The sequence below is a fragment of the Melopsittacus undulatus genome, chromosome 5, assembly GCF_012275295.1.
Source record: "Melopsittacus undulatus isolate bMelUnd1 chromosome 5, bMelUnd1.mat.Z, whole genome shotgun sequence".
Taxonomy (NCBI): domain Eukaryota; kingdom Metazoa; phylum Chordata; class Aves; order Psittaciformes; family Psittaculidae; genus Melopsittacus; species Melopsittacus undulatus.
The window spans coordinates 36,608,241-36,627,270 of record NC_047531.1 but is presented as its reverse complement, the minus strand read 5'-3'; the positions used below and the strand labels follow the sequence as shown (position 1 = coordinate 36,627,270).

General features: G+C 49.3%; 1 protein-coding gene across 3 annotated transcripts in view; it reads left to right on the top strand.

The window, feature by feature from the left end:
- Positions 1-7,699: 7,699 nt before the first annotated feature.
- Positions 7,700-19,030, top strand: part of PPP6R2 (protein phosphatase 6 regulatory subunit 2) — a 90,254-nt gene continuing 78,923 nt past the window's right edge. For 2 of the 3 annotated variants that reach the window (XM_034062904.1, XM_034062902.1), the window contains exons 1-2: positions 7,700-7,834; positions 13,336-13,413. The gene's annotated coding sequence lies outside the window, so the exon portion shown is untranslated. The remainder of the gene's footprint in view (positions 7,835-13,335; positions 13,414-19,030) is intronic. The other variant, XM_034062903.1, reaches the window with a different exon arrangement.

Here is a 19,030-nt window from a genome sequence, read left to right as displayed (position 1 = left end):
GCCTTGGGCTCCTGTAGGCGGGGAATGGTGCGGGGGCACCGGCAGAGCACGGGTGGGGGTGAGAAAAGGGGATGAGAAGAGGGTAAAGCAGGACCCTAATGTGCACAGGGGAGACCTGATGGCTCCCTACAACTGCCTGACAGGAGGATGGAGCCAGGAGGGGGCTGGGCTCTGCTCCCAAGGAACAAGGGATGGGACAAGAGGAAACAGCCTCAAGCTGCACCAGGGCAGGTTTAGATGGAGCTGAGGAACAATTCCTTCCCCACAGGCTGCTCAGGCATTGGAACAGGCTGCCCAGGGCAGGGCTGCAGTCACCGTCCCTGCAAGTGTCCACACTCCGTGTACATGAGACCCTCAGTGCCATGGGTTAGTGGTGGCCTTGGCAGTGCTGGGAACGGTTGGACTGGAGGAGCTGAAAGGGCTTTTCCAGCCCAGTTTATCCCATGATTCTAGTTTTTAAGCATGTGAAATCTGTGGCACAAGCCGCTTCCTTCTCACTTTTCATTCAGTGCTCGGTGTGGGAGGACAGTGACACCGAGGAAATGCTCAAACATCACTGATCAGTAACACTTTGTGGCAGTTTCCTGAGGCACTGGCTAAAACCCATTAGCTTTTTTCCCCCCTCATTTATTGCTAGGCTACTGTTGAGCCCGTTTCAGTCATGGAGCAGATCAGCAGTAGGGCCACTGTAAAAAGAAAGCATAAGGAGGAGTCTGCAGCAGCTCAGACACATGTACGATGACTGAGCATCCCACTTGTGTCTGTGCTTCTTAGAGAAATTTGTTGCTGAGTTATGGGATGGAGAAGCAGGTTTTCACTCACTCAGGCAGTAACCTCAGTCCAGCCCTTAGCCACGGGAGCTTGGCCATAAAGCCTCATTCCTGGGCTAAAAAATTTCTGTTATCTAATTTTATAGCATAAGATGGGCACGTTTCTATGTGCTTCCTTCATAAAATGCATCATGAACCCAACTGGGGGCAGTTCTGTCAAAACCAAATCAGATTTATATGAATTTAGAGCAGAATCTGACTTATTATATAAGTAATAACTAAGTACATAAAGGGGTCCTACAAGAAACCTGGAGAGGGGCTTTGGACAGGGGCCAGGGACAGGACAAGGGGAATGGCTTTAACCTGACAGAGGGGAGACTGAGATGAGCTCTTAGGCAGAAGCTCTTCCCTGTGAGGGTGCTGAGGTGCTGGCACAGGGTGCCCAGAGAAGCTGTGGCTGCCCCATCCCTGGCAGTGTTCAAGGCCAGGTTGGACACAGGGGCTTGGAGCAACCTGCTCTAGTGGAAGGTGTCCCTGCCTGTGGCAGGGGTTGGAGATGGAGGAGTTTTAAGGTCCCTTCCAACCCAAACCAGTCTGGGATTCTGTGAAAAATTTTTCAGATAAAATATGCTGAAAGCCTATAATAAATAAAAAACAATATTACTTAAGAGCTGCTATTACAATTATTTTTGTTAGTGCAGCACCTCTGCACCCTGGTGATGAGCTACATTTAACAAGCTGTGATACAATCCAGACAAGGAGATTAGATGGTTTAGGTGTGAAGAAGCACGTCAAGACCAGTGCAAAAGGAGGTATAAAAAGGCAGGTTGGTGGTGGCTGGTACAATGTGTGGTGGTTAGTACAATGTGTGGTGGCTTCACCACGTCATGAGCAGAGCTGCAGCAGTGCTGTGCTGCACCATGCTGCTCTTGGCAAACAACGTATGAGCGTGTGTAGCTGCTGTGTCGTAACAGCCACAGGATATGTGAGGGAAGGCCCAGCATTTGATCTTGACTTTGATACCTCCTGACAATGCAGACAAGCTGATGATGTGCCCCAGAGTATTTTTGCTTTCGTGTTGGCTAAACACAAGAGCTTTTATAATTCATTTCCTCTGCTTTGCCTTGAAACAACACCAGGGAACACTGGAAGCCCTGATGGGTACCTGGTTCTGTGGCCCTTTGTGAGCCTGGGGAAAGAGCCGGTCCTGTGCTCCTCCAGAGAGAAATTGCAAAGTGGCTGGTTCTCTGAGAGAACTTAATCTGCTCATGTAGGGCTGGGCTGCACCTTCACTCTCTGCAAACAGCTCATCACAGGCCCATGATTTCCAGCTTTCTAAGCCCCTGTATGCTCCTGGACCATATTTGGGCAATGAAGGTCCTGCAGAAGGCCGTGGTTCACTCCTCTGCAAGCTCTGGCCTGGCTGGAGATGCTGTGCTGCATAGGGACTGCACTGCACAGGGCCAGCATGTCGGGTTTGCACTGCTCCTAAGCAACCTGAGTAAATAGAACATTTCGCAACCCTTAACCACAGCGCTTGCTCCACTTTCATCTATAATTATCTTCTGCATCAGAGCTCTCAAGAGCAACCAGCCTACCAGATTTTGCAGGATATTTTGCATTCAGCTTCAGTTTGGCTGCTTTTTCTCTTGCATTGCCAGTCGGGATAATATTCTCCAGACAAGAGGAGAAACATAAATACCCTGCAGACTAGAGGAACGTGCAATATGCTGGAAGCCAAGAAGTGGTCTCTCGCCAGCCTCACTGCTGATTGCTGTTTATATTCTGCGTGCTTCAGAGCTTTGTTATTTGAAAGAGCCCTTATAACTTGCCCCAAAAGGCAGGCAAATCCAATTCTTGGTGTTTGGACAAGCTAACATGCAAATTCTATTTAGGAAAGAGCCTGTGACTCCAGTAGAATGGAAGAAGACTCTTCCCCTTCCCCCTTCAGTGTTTCTCAGAGTTAATGTCTAAACCATCTCTTTGTGATCCTGATCTAAGGTCTGTCCTAGGCACTTCATTTCAAAGCCAAGAATAGAGCCCAGGGTTCCTGATCAATGTCCTGTTTCTGGTCATGCAGCCTCTGAGCAAAATGTCTGACTAATCCTGCTCTAGGTGTGAGTCTTGGTAAGGCTCAGGCTCATCACTCTGCTTCCAGAACTGGAAAGCTGTGCTCAGGGCCTGGAGCCCAGAATGCTCCTTGGCTGAGGTCTGAAGACACAAGTAGCCCAAGTCTTTGCTGCAGTGATCTTTGGATTTTTGACAAAAGCTCAGCTCTTTGTGCTTGTTCACTGAACTTCCAAGTTCAGACTCAAAACTGCCTTAGAACAGGGTTCAGCGCCTCAGAGTAACGAACAAACCCTTTCGTAGCTGGTAGTCCAGCAAGTCACACAACAAAATGTGATTTAATATGTCCTGACTGCTTGATGTGTAAATCAGTTCTTTGAGCTAAAGACTGGCAGCTTTTCAAGCACAGAGCTGTGTGTTAATGACATTTTGGGTTGTGAAATACATCTTCCACATGCAGAAAACAAGCAAGATGGTGCTCACCAGCCATGTAATCCCAAAGTGAAGGTTTACTCGCAAGGTGAAGATGCAGTTACGTGTGCTGATGCCTGGGGAGGAGTGCTGACTGCTCTGGACTGGATGTGGTGTTGGGTGGAAGCTGTGGCGTTGAGAACAGTTCAGCAGTGGTACAGGTAATACACTCAGCGACGGACTGTGGAGCAAGGGAGTGAACTCTTCCCATGCCCTTCAAGTGCCTGTTTGGTCACCTGCAAGAGTGAGCTTTGCATGTTGCATGCTTAAACAATGTGGATTAGTTCTAAGTTGTCCATATGCATTGTTGTTAGCATGGACAATGTGCTAAATGACAGATAAACTGGCACAATGACAGCTTTGTGATCACAGAGAGCTTGTGGCTGAGCTGCAGTTATAGAGCATATAGTTGTATATATACATCTTATAGAGCATAGAATCATAGAACCATAAAATGGTTTGGGTTAGAAGGGATGTTAAAGCTCCTCCAGTTCCAACCCCTGCCATGGGCAGGGACACCTTCCACTAGAGCAGGTTGCTCCAAGCCCCTGTGTCCAACCTGGCCTTGAACACTGCCAGGGATGGGGCAGCCACAGCTTCTCTGGGCACCCTGTGCCAGCGCCTCAGCACCCTCACAGGGAAGAGCTTCTGCCTAAGAGCTCATCTCAGTCTCCCCTCTGTCAGGTTAAAGCCATTACCCCTTGTCCTATCACTACAGTCCCTAATGAAGAGTCCCTTTCCAGCATCCCTGTAGGCCCCCTTCAGATACTGGAAGGCTGCTATGAGGTCTCCACGCAGCCTTCCCTTCTCCAGGCTGAACAGCCCCAACTTTCTCAGCCTGTCTTCATATGGGAGGTGCTCCAGTCCCCTGATCATCCTCATGGCCTCCTGGATACTTGCTGCAACAACTCCATGTCCTTCTGATGCAGAGGACACCAGAACTGCACACAGTGCTGCAAGTGGGGTCTCACAAGAGCACAGCTGAGGGTTTCACAAGACATCTTTGACACAGCACTATGGCAGCAGACTCAGCTGTTTCATCTCTCTCCAAGGCAGGGAGAGCTGCGACTACCAACCAGGACAGTGGCTCTGTCCAGGCTCTTGAGTTCCTGTTAATTTAAGCAGCACTGTCACGTTTGTACCTTGTTCCTTCTTTCTGTCCATCCTGTGTGATGATGTGTGGGAAACCAAGTGACAGAAACCACCATGGGAACAGAAAGCTGATTTTAACTTACAGGTATGAGGATTTCAAAGTAAATTAATGTTTTTGTAACCTGTTTGGTACAAAATGACAAAACTCCTCAGGAACTTCACTACAAAACTGTGAAAGGGGCAGTCATGATCTGAATTAGAAAAGGAATGCCGCTTTTTTCTGTATTAGAAACTAAATAATCATAAGATCGTTCCATATGCATGCTTTTAAGGAAACTGAATATAGACAGCATGGATTTCAAGAAACAATTGTTCTGGAAATGCTAAGACACTTGGAGGAAGGACACTGAATGATCAGCCTCTTCCAGTTCAAGACAGGACAATAGCATGATAAGATTTCTCGTTACTTACATCCCGTGTGGATTTGAACATCAGCAAAGGACGTTAAACCTAAAATTAATGTATTTTCCTACGTGCACAATGAGGCAAATGCTGAGTTTTGTATCTTTTCGAACAAGAAAGAGGTCATACCTGTACTCAGCATCTGCATGTCAGCATGAGCAGCCATACAGGATAGTTTGCTTGCAGTAGAATGTAGCTGCCCTTGTAAAACAACAGGGTCTTGGACCCACGGGATATTTCCCTACTTAAAGAACTCTCCCTGTTCTTGTACCTGCCTGTGTCCTGGCTGGGAGAGCTGAGCTGGCAACCCCAGCCTGTGTCTGCTGCCAAGCTCAGAGTTCAGCTGCACTTCAGTGTGTTTCACAGGGCTGGAGGACAACAGGAGGAAGTTGTTCCAAGACTAGCATCCTAGAAATCGTAGAATCATGAAATGGTTTATGTTGGAAGGGACCTTAAAGCTCCTCCATTTCCACCCCCCTGCCCCAGGCAGGGACACCTTCCACTAGAGCAGGTTGCTCCAAGCCCCTGTGTCCAACCTGGCCTTGAACACTGCCAGGGATGGGGCAGCCACAGCTTCTCTGGGCACCCTGTGCCAGTGCCTCAGCACCCTCACAGGGAAGAGCTTCTGCCTAAGAGCTCATCTCAGTCTCCTCTCCTGCAGGACCCCCAAGTCCTTCTCCTCAGGCTGCTCCATCCAGTGTCCCCCAGCCTGTGTTTGTACTGGGAATTGCTTCGACCCATGTGCAGGACCTTGCCCTTGGCCTTGTTGAGCTCTATGAGGTTCACACAGTCCCACCTCTCCAGCCTGTCCAGCTCACTCTGGATCCCATCCCTTCCCTCCAATGTGTCAACTGCACCACACGGCTTGTGACAAACTTGCTGAGGGATGCTCAATCCCACTCATTCCAATCAGCTGGAGGTGGCAGTGTCCACAGCCTTGGCCATCCTGTGTGGCATAGGAGGTGAATGTGCTCTGGGGTTGGCCGAAGGATGTGGGAATTAGCCATCTTAGTGTCATCAGAAGCCACAACAAGCCACAACAAATGCTTTATTAGCTCATTACCCTCCAACAGACAAAACAGAGAAGTGAAACTTATGAAGTTGTGCCATTGTTTTCCTTATTAATGGCCAACACCATGTTAATTACCACACTGGATCTGTATAAGCTCTGGGAGCTGTTGTCTTCAAGCCCTTCTGCTGGAAAACCAGGCGTAAACCAGTAATTTTGCCCATTTAGATGGTGGCAAAGTTTTGTAGCAAAGCCCCCAACCCTGTGGTGCAAACAGGGCACTTTAAACCTGTTTATTTGTCCTCATGCCTTTCTAGGACATGTTTTCTCCATGGTTTCCCAGGTTTCCATCCCATCTGCCGGCACACCATGGCTCTTCCGCAGGTCTGTCCGCAGGTCCTGAGACAGACATGGATGTGTTAAACTTTAACCATGTTGATTAACATTTGCAGGGTCAAGGACTAAATAAGACTGGCAAAGAGGATGAGAGGTGGTAAATCTCCCAGCAGGAATTCACTTTGGAATTAGGATACAAGTCAGGGCAGCTTCTGTTGTGTTCCACTGTGACACTGGCACTTTGGAAGCTCTATATTCACATAGGAAGGCAAATCCAGGCATGGCAACACTGAAATCTGCTTCACCCAGTGAGCAGCATGACCAAGAGGTAGTTTTCCTCTCAGTGCTGTCTTCTGCTGCTGTTTGGGTCATCCCTTTTCCCCATTTACCCCCCTTTTCTACACCACAGTGGACAGGTTCCCCTATTCCTTCTCCCAGCCCCATCTCAGCGTTACCTGTTCCTCCTGAGACCTAGACTGGATCTGAACTAGATCCCAAGTTGGATTGATGGGATGAGGTTCAAGAAGGCAAAGTCCCAGGTCCTGCACTTGGGTCACACCAACCCCCTGCAACGCTCCAGGCTTGGGGAATTCTGGCTGGAAACTGCTCATAGGAAAGGATCTGGAGGTGCTGACTGATGGAGCTGAACATGAGCAGCTTGTGCCAAGAAGGCCAAGAGCATCCTTGCCTGTATCAGCACCAGTGCAGCAGCAGGGCCAGGGCAGTGACTGTGCCCCTGCACTGGGCACTGGTGAGGCCGCACCTCGAATCCTGTGTTCTGCTCTGGGCTCCTCACTGCAAGAGAGACATTGAGGTGCTGGAGCGGGGCCAGAGAAGGGCAACGGAGCTGGTGCAGGGCCTGGAGCACGATGGGGAACGGCTGAGGGACCTGGGGGGTTCAGGCTGGAGAAGAGAAGGCTCAGGGGGAACCTGATGGCTCCCTACAGCTGCCTGACAGGAGGATGGGGCCAGGAGGGGGCTGGGCTCTGCTCCCAAGGAACAAGGGATGGGACAAGAGGGAACGGCCTCAAGCTGCACCAGGGCAGGTTTAGATGGAGCTGAGGAACAATTCCTTCCCCACAGGGTGCTCAGGCATTGGAACAGGCTGCCCAGGGCAGGGCTGCAGTCACCATCCCTGCAAGTGTTCACACTCCGTGTACATGAGACCCTCAGTGCCATGGGTTAGTGGTGGCCTTGGCAGTGCTGGGAACGGTTGGACTGGCGGAGCTGAAAGGGCTTTTTCAACTCGGTTTATTCCATGATCCCATCGCTCCACGAACCCATGATTCCCAGGCTGCGCCCTTCCCAACTCCCCCAGCCATAGCCCCACCCCTGGACCGGGCCAGTCACGCCCCCTCACATAGCCCCGCCCCCGGAGCAGGTCTGGCCCCGCCCCCATCCAGCCCCGCCCTCCCCCCCCCCGCGGCTCTGGGCAGCAGCGGGGCCGCCGCCATTTTGGAGGCAGCCGGAGCGCCCGCCCGCCGCTCGCCGCCCGCTGTCAGCGCAGCCCCGGCCGCGGCGCCCGCCTCGGACGCGGCCCATGCTCTCCGGGCCGCCGGCCCTCGCAGCCAGGCAGCGCCGCAGCGGCCTCGCCGCGGGGTGGAGGGCAGGCCCGGACCCCCAGCAGGTGAGACCCGCGGACGGGCCCGCTGTCAGCGCCGTCCGCCCCTCCCGCCGACACCTGCCGCTGCGCCGGGTCCAGGGCCTGCCGGAGCTCCGGGCTGCACCCCTCTGAGCGCCGCTTCCGCCTCTCTGCGCAGCGGCCGGAGCGCTGGGCCCGGCGGGCCGCGGAGGCGGTGTGCGGCCTGCTGCCCCTCCGGCCCCTGCCGCCGCCGCTCCGGCCTCCTGGGCTGCAGCGACACGGCCCGGGCCGCCGGTTGCAGCGGTCACCGGCCGCAGCGCTGCCCCCGGGTTGGTTTGCAGTGGTTTCAGGGGGTTTTAAGCAGTCCGAGGCCGCGGCGGTGCTGGCTGCGCCGCCCTCCTGCACCCTCATTCTGGAGCGCCCTGGTTGAGCCGTTGCTCTCGGCCGTGCCGAAGTCCCCCCTTGTCGTTTCACACCATGGCTGGGTTAAATCGGGGGTTTTGCGCCTCTCAGTCTTGTTTTCCATTTTATATTCCGGGGTGTTGACCTGGCGGTGCCGCGGGGATCCGGTTGCTGTGACACACACCGAGCCCACCGTCGGGGACTGAGGCCGGTGGGGAGAGGTGGCGGTGGCAGGGCTGGAGGTGGCGGTCAGCCCCCTGCCACCCACTGCTTTGGGGCGAGCAGGGTCTGAACCCCAAGTGAGGGACCCTGGGGGCTTCCGTGTGCTGTCTGTGAAAGTGAATGTCACTGTGGTGGTGCTGTTAACGTCCAGACGCTGGGGAAGGAGTGGAACCAGGAATGGAATCGCCCCAACACGGAATGTTGTAGAAAAGTGACAAGATGACGTTGATGAGGGCTCCCTCCCTAATATGAAGGCCTTGTTTGCACTAGTTAAACAACCAAAACAACTAGGAAGTGAGACAGAGAAACTGAGGGAACTTGGGGGTACCTGGGGTGTTCTCATCACTTGATCTCCCACTTAAAACATTAATATTTTAAAACCCGAAGCTTGTTTTCATAATATACTTTATTTCCTCGTTCAAAAATTGAAGGAAAAAGTTGTAATTCCAGTCCTTTTGCAGAGCTGTGTGTTTGGAGCCAAGCATGGGATCGTTTACTAGCAGGTTTTTGTTGTAAGGCACTGTTTGAAGGCTAATGGGAGAATAAACCTTGATGATTTCTCTTATTGCTCTGACACTTGAAAGCAAACAGGCTGCCAAAATACCTCAGCGGTAAAAAAACTGTGGTGGATGGTAGTATAGCAATTGCCATAGCAACCAGTGGTGATATCATGGTAAGCAAAGTTACATTTTGGAGCGTGCCATAGGAACACATAACATTTGGACTGGTTTGAGTGATACCAATGGATGTTTGCTCAGGAGGAGGTGACTGAGGGCTGGATAAGACCGAAAAGGGTTTGAAATTGAAGGTTTTGGGTTTTGTGTCTTTGATATGCTGATGTTTCTGGTGATTTTTGTGCTTGGTTTGTACTACATTGCCAGTCCAGGGTCCTGGACAAGATCCTGTCTGGAAATCAAGGAAAATACATGGCATTGCAGCAGCTTTCTGGGAAGAGCTCTATCTGTAGCAGGCTGGTGTCACACAGGTGGTGCAGAAAGCAGCACTGAGGCTTTGGGAGGTTCCTGCAAACCTCAGCCTGGATGCTGAGTGTTTGTTCTGGGAATGGCAGGGAAGAATCCTGCTTCCCAGCCTGGTGTTGGAGGAGGGACAGGCTGCATTTGTAAGTTCATAGCTCAGAAATTGGAAACTGAATAACAAGAAGAAAACTGTCTTTAAGAGCTCATGTTTGGGTGGTTTATTTCCTGGGAGAAAGCATCTTTGGTCCATGGGCTTCAGTCACTTTTAGGAAGCTGCTGGCTGCTGTCAGGAGCGGTGTTGCCTGTTCTGCAGTGGGGAAGCCAGGAGCCCTCTCAGGGCCCCCTGCTTCAGAGGGGTGCTGGTGTGGCTCCTCCACCATAACTCACCATTTATTTGCTGGTTGGACTGGGAGTCAGCCGGAGGGAGTTACGTTCTCACTGTCTCCACATAGTGTGAACCCGAGCTAGAAGGAGGAATAATTTAGTTATGTTGCTCCTCCTCTTTGGCAGGGAGATAGCCCCCGCATGGCTCATTGTGTGTTCCATGCTTGGTGACAGGAGCACTTCATTCATGCTCTGCCCTGAGTTTTGCTGCCCATTAGCTAAGGTGGCAAAGGGAAACCAAGTGTTTTCCTCCCTGAGATGCAGGAGGACATCAGACAGGAGAAGTTCCCAACAGGAAGGTGTGTTTGAGGAGAGCTTGGGGCAGGGGAGCAGGGACATGAGCTTTCCTACTCTGTATCTCTGATAATGAGGTGTGCAGAAGTGCAAGTGTAAAAGCTGTGCATTATATATTAAGGCAAATGACTTCACATACATCATCAAGCACTGTATTTCCTTAACACAGTGGCTTGGAGTTTGAAGCGTTAGTGCCTGAAGCAATAGCTGGAACACTGTAATCAGCTCAGCCATAAAAATGGGCGAACTGGAATGCCAAGAAATAGAAGAGTATCTCATTAGGGTAAATGTTTCTTTAACAATAGCAGAATGACAAGAATAACTGGGAAACTTGGGTGTAAATGGTGCAGGAGAAGCGGATGAGGTCAGTGAGTTGAGAGCAGGAGCTTGACACAACTTCTGATGACTTGATAGGGAGGAATACTTGTGGGAGGCCGTGTTTTGTTAGAGGCAAATGATTGAGAAGCTGATTGAGAAGAGCAGAGTTAAGAGACTGTATTCATGAGTGATGTCAGCTCTCCATGTGAGCAGAGACACAAAGCATGGCTCAGAGCAGCAGTCTCTTACTCCTGGCCCTATTTATAGGGTACCACAGCTCTGTTCTTCATTAGGCTCTACAGGCTGGGGAATCGCTTTGACTGTCCCCTCCTTCTCACCAAAAACCTACACGTCAGTGGGTTTATAGAAGGATCAAGGCAAAAAAGTGACCTCTGTGTGACCAGTAGTAGCAACAAAGGCACTTAAGTGTCTTCTTTGATTCAATATTATTAGAAGCAAAAGTATGTTGTCTTTTCTAGGGCGCTTGTTTCTTTAATTGTGCTTTTCTCCCTCCCTGTCGGTGGCTGTATCCCTCCCACCAGCCTCCTCCCCCTGTGTGCACTCCTCTGCTCCTTGTTTTGATCTGCCAAAGTAGTCAGCAGTGCAATAACCAATATTGACATTATTATTACATGCCTGGGTTATTTTTACCTGTGTTAGCTCTGCTATGACACTCGGGCAGATAAATATTAGTTATCTGGAGAAGCAAAGCATTTGTAGCTAAGGTTAAAAATCTCAGCCTGAAAAGCTCAGGTTTTGGTGGAATTTGAATGCCACACACATCACATAGATGGTGTTTGCATCAGGTCAGTTTGACATCCCTGCCTGAATTAACAGTGACATTCTATTTTCCTGCTTATTAATGCCATTTAGGCCTCAATAAAGCTGAGACACTGCGAGTGGTGACAATGCTAAACGGAGCGACGCCTAAAGTCCAGCTCAAATTGTCATCTTTGGCAGGGTCACTTCAAACCCAACCCCGTTTGGCACTGAGCTTTGGAAGGGGGGTGTCAGCAAAACAGGGAGATTGTCATGTCAGAAGGAGGAAGTTGAAATCATTACCCTGAGCATGGAAGCGCTGCAGCTGCTGCTCGTGTGCATCTTGGTTTCTCTGTGTCTACCTGTGGTGTTGGTCTGTGCAGGAGTCCCAGTGCTCTGGGTCAGCGTGTAGCACCCTGCAGTGGTGCTTCTGGATGTCCCAGCATTGCAAGTACCCAGTTCCTTCAGTGCCATGTGCTTCAGGACAATCTTATCTGGGCAGGAGGGGAAACGAAAGGCACGAGAAAACAACATTATGGTTCAGTGGCGATGCTCACCAAGTGATTTGAGATGGGCAGAGCTGGGAGCTGTGTCCCTGCCTGGGCACACCAGGAAACTTTGACGACCTTTTGTTTCGGGAGGTGGCACAGAAGGTGAGCTGCAGGGTTGGCAGAGAAAGCTCCGAACATATCCATTCCTTGATTGAGGGTTTGTGCTCAGCTGGCCCTGCTCTCCTTCCCTGTGTGCCCAGTCTGCACTTTTTGCTGTGGGAGTGCTGTGGCCTGCAGTGACACTGACAACTGTGAAGTCACTTTGATTCTGATTTTGTTTGGCAGAATTAGGAGCAATAGCAGCAGAGCAGAGGCTAGCACTGCCTACTGGGAGAGACACAGAGAAATGCAGAGCCTACAGGAGTAGAGATGGTCATTCTTGCTGCAACCTACAGGAAGGAAGAAGGAAATAGAGCACAAGATAGTTCAGTTTCAGTTTTGCCTTTGATTTTTCTATGGTAGACTTAATTTTGTTGGCTGGGAAAGTGCATGATGGATATAGTTTGATATTTTGTAACCAGCAACTCCGATTCTCTGCTGTGTAGAGATTTCTTCCTTTCATTTCATTCCCTGTCATCTTACAAAACCTACAGATTGTTTCAGCTCCTTACTTTGATGTGCAGAGGGGTGGGATGGGAGAAGTTGTGTTTCTATAGCTGTTGACTTCATTTTCTTCCTTCAGGGGATCCTCTGCTCTGCCTTTTGATATCGTTCTTTTGTGTTAAGATGGTGAAATGTATTTATCCTTTCTATAAGAAGGACAACTGAGACTATAAACTAACAGGCTGGAAAGTGTATTTCCTATCCCTGAGCCCACGGACTGAGGGTGCAGCTCCACAGTGGGTGAGAGTCCAGGTTGCCATGTGTTGGCATTGGCACAGGACCCCGGAGAGCCCTGCATGCAGGAGGCGTTTTCAGCTGGATCAGCTCCCTCAACCAGCTCGATGTGTAGTTGCATAAACTGTGCTGACACAAGGGAGGACCCAGGGAGGAGAGGAGGAGAAGGAGCCGGTCTCTCACCCTCTGCATTTAAATAGGGTGTGGTGTGATTTAGTTCATCTGAGTTTGCTTTGGTGCAGCGTGTTCCTGGTCTGTCCGTTGGTGTTAGTGCTGGTCCTATCCTTACAGGGAGCCAGGCTGTCACCAGGCTTCCTCCCTTCCCTGCGCTTTTCCTGCTGAAAATTTACTGAACATTTGCTGGACAGTTTAAATACGAAGGGCTTGGGAATGGTGGGGCTGCAGCAGTGCTGATGTTGACAAAAAAAATCCTGATTCTGTGTTGGATTAAATCAAACTAAGCCTAGTAAATAGAATATCCAGGTCATCATTTGAGCCCCAGGACTTCAGCTCCTGAGCCAGAGTACCCGATTAATGCTCAACAGATGCTCAATCAGCACTCTATTTCACGAATTAGAATACACAAATGATGGGTTTCAACTCAGTTCTGTTGCATGTTAGCCTTTTCTAATATAGAAGATTGCTTTCCCTATTGCTCAGTTGGTTTTTATGCTTCTGCATTCTTCCAGCCCTTTATATATTATTTGTTAATATTACACTGTGGTGTAGTCTAAATTCACATTTTTTATTTACTTCTATGACTTTCTGAGCCTTTTTCCCCCCTCCCAACATTGTGTTTCAGATATTGCCTTTGCTTTCAAGGGGCTGGAGACCTCTGACCGAAGTTCACACATCTGTGATGTAAATGCCTACTTCTGAGGTAACATTTAGGATTCCTTTTTAGTCAATGGAGAGACACAGATGCTTATTTCCTTTTGATGCACAAGTCTAAAATAGAGCTGAGTTTTGCTGTAGAAGTGCTTGTTTCTCTGCTCCTGCAAAGGGAGTGTGGGTGACTAATTCACATTAGTCATCCATAGTATAAATATCTACACGTTCAGTGAGACAGATCCTATTGCAGAAGACCCAACTTGCTGGGCAGAGGTTCTGAAGGGGACCTCCTCATCTCATCTCATCTCAATCTCATCTCATCTTATCTCATCTCATCTCATCTTATCTCATCTCATCTCAGTGAGGTGCCTTCTCACATTTGATGGATCGAGGTGAAAGAGCCATTGGTATGTTTTGGAATGTGTTGTGCCCTTGCTCTGCTTGATGAATCTTCTTCCTCTTTCACAGCTGATTGCTAAGTTTGACACTGAAGGCAGTGTCTATAAATAATTCAGAATCATATAGTTATCTTCACTATAAAATCCTTCTCTGTGAGGGTGCTGAGGCGCTGGCACAGGGTGCCCAGAGAAGCTGTGGCTGCCCCATCCCTGGCAGTGTTCAAGGCCAGGTTGGTCACAGGGGCTCGGAGCAACCTGCTCTAGTGGAAGGTGTCCCTGCTTGTGGCATGGGATTGGAACTGGGTGAGCTTTGATGTTTCTTCCCACCCAAACCACTTCCTGATTTAAGATCAATGCAATAAACAAGTGTAAGTTTTTGTCACACACATGACCAGCACAGTTGATTTTCTGGATTCTCGGTTGTCCATCTACTAGCCAGATATGTTGTGGTTATCTGCCTCATTTTGGGTCATAAGGAATAAGCTCTGTTGGTATGCCAGACAAGATTTCTTCATGTTTCTTCAGCACTTAGCATTAAGAGGACCCTCTGAAAGCTGAAACGGGCTTACCTCTACTTTAGTAAATGTAAATACTAATTATTTTTCTTTCCCTATACTTTCCCTAAAGCCTAATCATGACCAGAGGCTGCTGCACGTGGCTGAGTTTTGGGAAGGCTCAAATATGAAATAGCAGAGGAGTTTACAAAAATAACAAGGGGCTTGAGGATGCCAAACTTGGCAGAAAGGCATGTTATGTTTGAGGGGTGCAGTGCCAGGAATAAATGCATATTGAATTTCAGTGGTGTTACACTGTACCCGCTGCTTCCTCTTACAAAATAGGCAGCTAATTTCATTACTTCTCTTTTTTTCCTGTTGCTTCTGTCATCTTTGTTCTTAGCTCACTGGAGTCCCTCTAAAATACCTGTTACAAGGAATAGTTGTTAATACCTCTAGTGCTTTCAGGGTGGCAGCTCTCACCCAGTGTCTGTGGTCTCCCTGGCTGCATTTTCCCCCTCCACTTTAAGTAGCAGCACTGCTGAAGAACATTGTGTCTTACAGAAATAAACCTCACTGCTTTGACTTCGTTCATCAGGAGTCAGTTGCAGTGAGTTTGTAAATGCTGCTTTATGCAATATCTGGAAGAAAATGTTGGAATGAAGTGGTGCAGTTCCCAAGAACTATTGTAACTAATGAGTAGAATATCCAGGTAATCGTTGGGGTGTCAAGGCCACAGCTCCTGAGCTCACTATAATTATTTTAAGTAGTCTTAGAGAACAGCAAGTGAGAATATTCAGTGTATACTTGGGGTTTGGGTATATACTTGTGTTTGTACAAGGAACTGTGAAGTGAAACTGAATCACCTCATGTCACAGTGGACATTTGCCACATGAGGACAACATTGTTGCACAACCAGGGTTTGTTGTCAGAGCTGGTGGACTGTGCCCTGGTCATGAGTAAATTATTTTGGGAAAAGCAGAAACTTCAGCAGATCACTGACAAGTAAACAGCAGAGCTCGTGTTGGCAGAAACAAGAGGATCTCAAAGGCCCTTGATAGAAAGTAACAGCCTTCCACTGATCTATGTGCTGAAGTTCAACATGGCCAATGCCAAGGTCCTGCACATGGGTTGGGGGCAGTCCCAGCACAAGCACAGGCTGAGGGAGACTGGATGGAGCAGCCTGAATAGGAGGACTTGGGGTGTTGGGTGAGGAGAAGCTCCCCAGACCCAGCTTCACTATGACCTTGCGCTCAGAACTGCCCATGTGCTGGGCTGCACCCGAGAGCGTGAGCAGCAGCTCGGGGAGGGGATCCTGCCCCTCTGCTGTGGTCTGGGGCAACCCTCCCCTGCAGTCCTGATCCAGCTCTGGGGCAGCAGCACAAGAGGGATGTGGAGCTGTGGGAGCGAAGCCAGAGGAGGCCCCGGAGATGCTGTGAGGGCTGGAGCAGCTCTGCTCTGGAGCCAGGCTGAGAGAGCTGGGCTGGGTCAGCCTGGAGAAGAGAAGGCTCCTGAAGGGGAGACCTTAGAGCAGCTCCAGTGACTGAAGGGGCTGCAGGAAACCTTGGAGAGGGGCTTTGAGGAAGAGCCTGTAGGGACAGGACAAGGGGAATGGCTTTAACCTGACAGAGGGGAGACTGAGATGAGCTCTTAGGCAGAAGCTCTTCCCTGTGAGGGTGCTGAGGTGCTGGCACAGGGTGCCCAGAGAAGCTGTGGCTGCCCCATCCCTGGCAGTGTTCAAGGCCAGGTTGGACACAGGGGCTTGGAGCAACCTGCTCTAGTGGAAGGTGTCCCTGCCTGTGGCAGGGGTTGGAACTGGAGGAGCTTTAAGGTCCCTTCAACCCAAACCAGTCTGGGATTGTATTGGATGATTCAAGGTTGTAATACATGAATTCTTGCTGAAAGGAAATCACTACAATTTATGTATATTGGCTGCTTTAAACTCCTAATGGGTTGGGAAGAGATAGAGGAAGACCAGGCAGTGCTGATGGAACATCAGTGAAAACTCATCTTGGTGGATGAAGTAATAAGCCAAAATAACATTGAAAGTACAGTCATTGGAATGGATGCTGTGTCTGAAAATGGCAAAATATTACGTGTGTTGGTGTTGAGATGATTTTGAGGTATGTGATTAAAGAAAATAGCAGAGCAGATAAAAACCACACCGGGTAATCTGTGTTTAAAAATGGAAAGGGGAAGTCTGAGGATGTGTGTGGAATTCCCAATGTATTTCTTGTTCACAATTTTTGCGGGGTGTGTGACTTGTCAAGCTTGATGTCAGGGATATTGATTAGGCCATGAATTACTGTGTTTTCCCCGTTAAATAAGAGGGTAAAATGTTGTTTAGGAGTAATGCTGAACACCACCTTAACATGCTGTGAATTACATTGGTGGGACTTAGGGAATCACAGAATAATACCATGGAGTGGTTTGTGTCAGAATGGACCTTAAAGCTCATCCAGCTCCAACCCCTGCCACAGACAGGGACACCTTCCACTGGAGCAGGTTGCTCCAAGCCCCTGTGTCCAACCTGGCCTTGAACACTACCAGGGATGGGGCAGCCACAGCTTCTCTGGGCACCCTGTGCCAGCGCCTCAGCACCCTCACAGGGAAGAGCTTCTGCCTAAAAGCTCATCTGAATCTCCCCTCTGGCAGGTTAAAGACATTCCCTGTTGTCCTGTCCCCTTTTCCAAAGCCCATCTCCATGTTTCTTGTTGGCCTTTTACACACTGGAAGGTTTTCCAAGGTCTCCCTGGAGCCTTCTCTTCTCTAGGCTGAACAGCATGTAGCACTAGAGGGAAGTGGAGCTTAGGCTCCTGAGGCTATGCTGGTACGGTGATGCAGGGGGGGCTGTGGATGAGCTCTGGAGCTCGCAGGAGCCCTAGTCCTTCACCTCGTGCTCAGGGTGGCACTGATGTTCCTGCTCTGCTTTCAACACCTGAGCTAGTGCCTCTGTACAGGGGCACATTTAAATATACCAGCTTGCTAAGTAGGTGGGGACATCACTTAATACAGTGCTTTAGCTTGTTTTTGAGATACTGAAGCAACAAGAGCGTTATTTAAAATGTCATTATGGCATTTTCCAGCTGAGGAAAAGCCACATCTTGCCTCCAGGTTTTGATGAAAGCAAAAGGAGCTCTCATCTTTTCAAAGCATCAGTGGTCTTCTGTAGTCTTTGGAGCTGAAGTCAGGTTTTGCATTAACAGGAAGATGTGTCACCCAAACCATGTTGCTGGTGGGGCCCGTTGGGGTGCCTCATGCTCTTACAGAGGTTGTGGTGGGAGAGCTCTGGCCATTGCAGAGTCCCTGTCCCTGCAGCAGCAGTGTGAATGTTCCTATTGCGTATAGGGTGCTTAGCTTGAAACTGAAGCTCTGGCTTGGGAATTGCTATTCAAATTGACTCGGAGTGTTGTATTCAAATGAATACCTTATGGTGTTTCCTTGGAATGGAGTAGTGAGTTGCAAGAACAAGCCAGCTTGAATACTAAGTTTTAGGGCAGAGACAATTGCTAAGGTGATACTCAACTGCAGTTGCTATCAGAATGTGTATTCTCTGAGGTACTTGTAGAGAGCAGGAGTACTTCCTGTGCATGGTCTTTTGTGCATGACTGATGTTAATTTATTTTGGTCGTAGATTGGTTTGTGTTGGAAGGGACCTTAAAGCTCCTCCAGTTCCAACCCCTGCCACAGGCAGGGACACCTTCCACTAGAGCAGGTTGCTCCAAGCCCCTGTGTCCAACCTGGCCTTGAACACTACCAGGGATGGGGCAGCCACAGCTTCTCTGGGCGCCCTGTGCCAGTGCCTCAGCACCCTCACAGGGAAGAGCTTCTGCCTAAGAGCTCATCTCAGTCTCCCCTCTGTCAGGTTAAAGCCATTCCCCTTGTCCTGTCCCTACAGGCGCTTGGCCAAAGCTCTTCTCCACAAGGTGCTTTGTGATGAATGAAGTGTAGCCCCTAAATACCATTTAGGTGGTGCTGTGCAGGAAGAACAGGCTGGTGGTCTACTGTCATACATAAAACTTTTATCTTGTGAAGCTCACTTGTGAAGCTTTGAACTGTGTAAAGGACTAGGAAAGGAGGGCAAGCAGTTGTTTTTCTTGCTCATTTGAGGATCTCATGGTACTGATAAAATATGTGTATCTGAAACTACAGCTCTTGATCTTCTGCTGAAGTGCAACAGGAAGTCTTAGGTTGCAAATCTGCTGAGCAGAATATCTCTTTGCTAATATTGCCTTATTCTGGGTGTGCAGCAAAGAATAAAGTATCCAGGGTCCATAGATGGATGTGGTAAATTACTTTGAGCAACTGGCTTTGTTGCCAATACTGCTTATGTTCCCCAGTAAATACCAGCATCTACTTCTGAGATAACAGTTTAATTCTAATGATTTCTGGAGGGTTTAACTATGATGAGGCAGGAAAAATGTAATCTGTTGCTTAAACAACATGTAGTAAACAGCCCAAGTGGCTTCAAAGTCTTGTTTACTGCTGTGAGCAGTGCAAGTGAAGGAGTGGAGTGTCTGAGCAGTCCTGCAAGAGATGTAAAGCAGCACTTAACAACACCACCCACCCAGGACTTGGTTTTGCTTGTTTAATAGTGGTTGTGTGTTAGCTCTTTAATAGCCAAATCAAGTTGGAAGCCTTGCATTGAAAGATTACTCTGCAAAGGGAAGCACAGAGATCCCTGGGCTTCCTGCTGCTGATGCCTTCCAGTGTGGAGCAGCTCCAGACCTGGAATGCAGGGAAGAGAAATTTAAGTGAAGAGTTTGACTCTTAA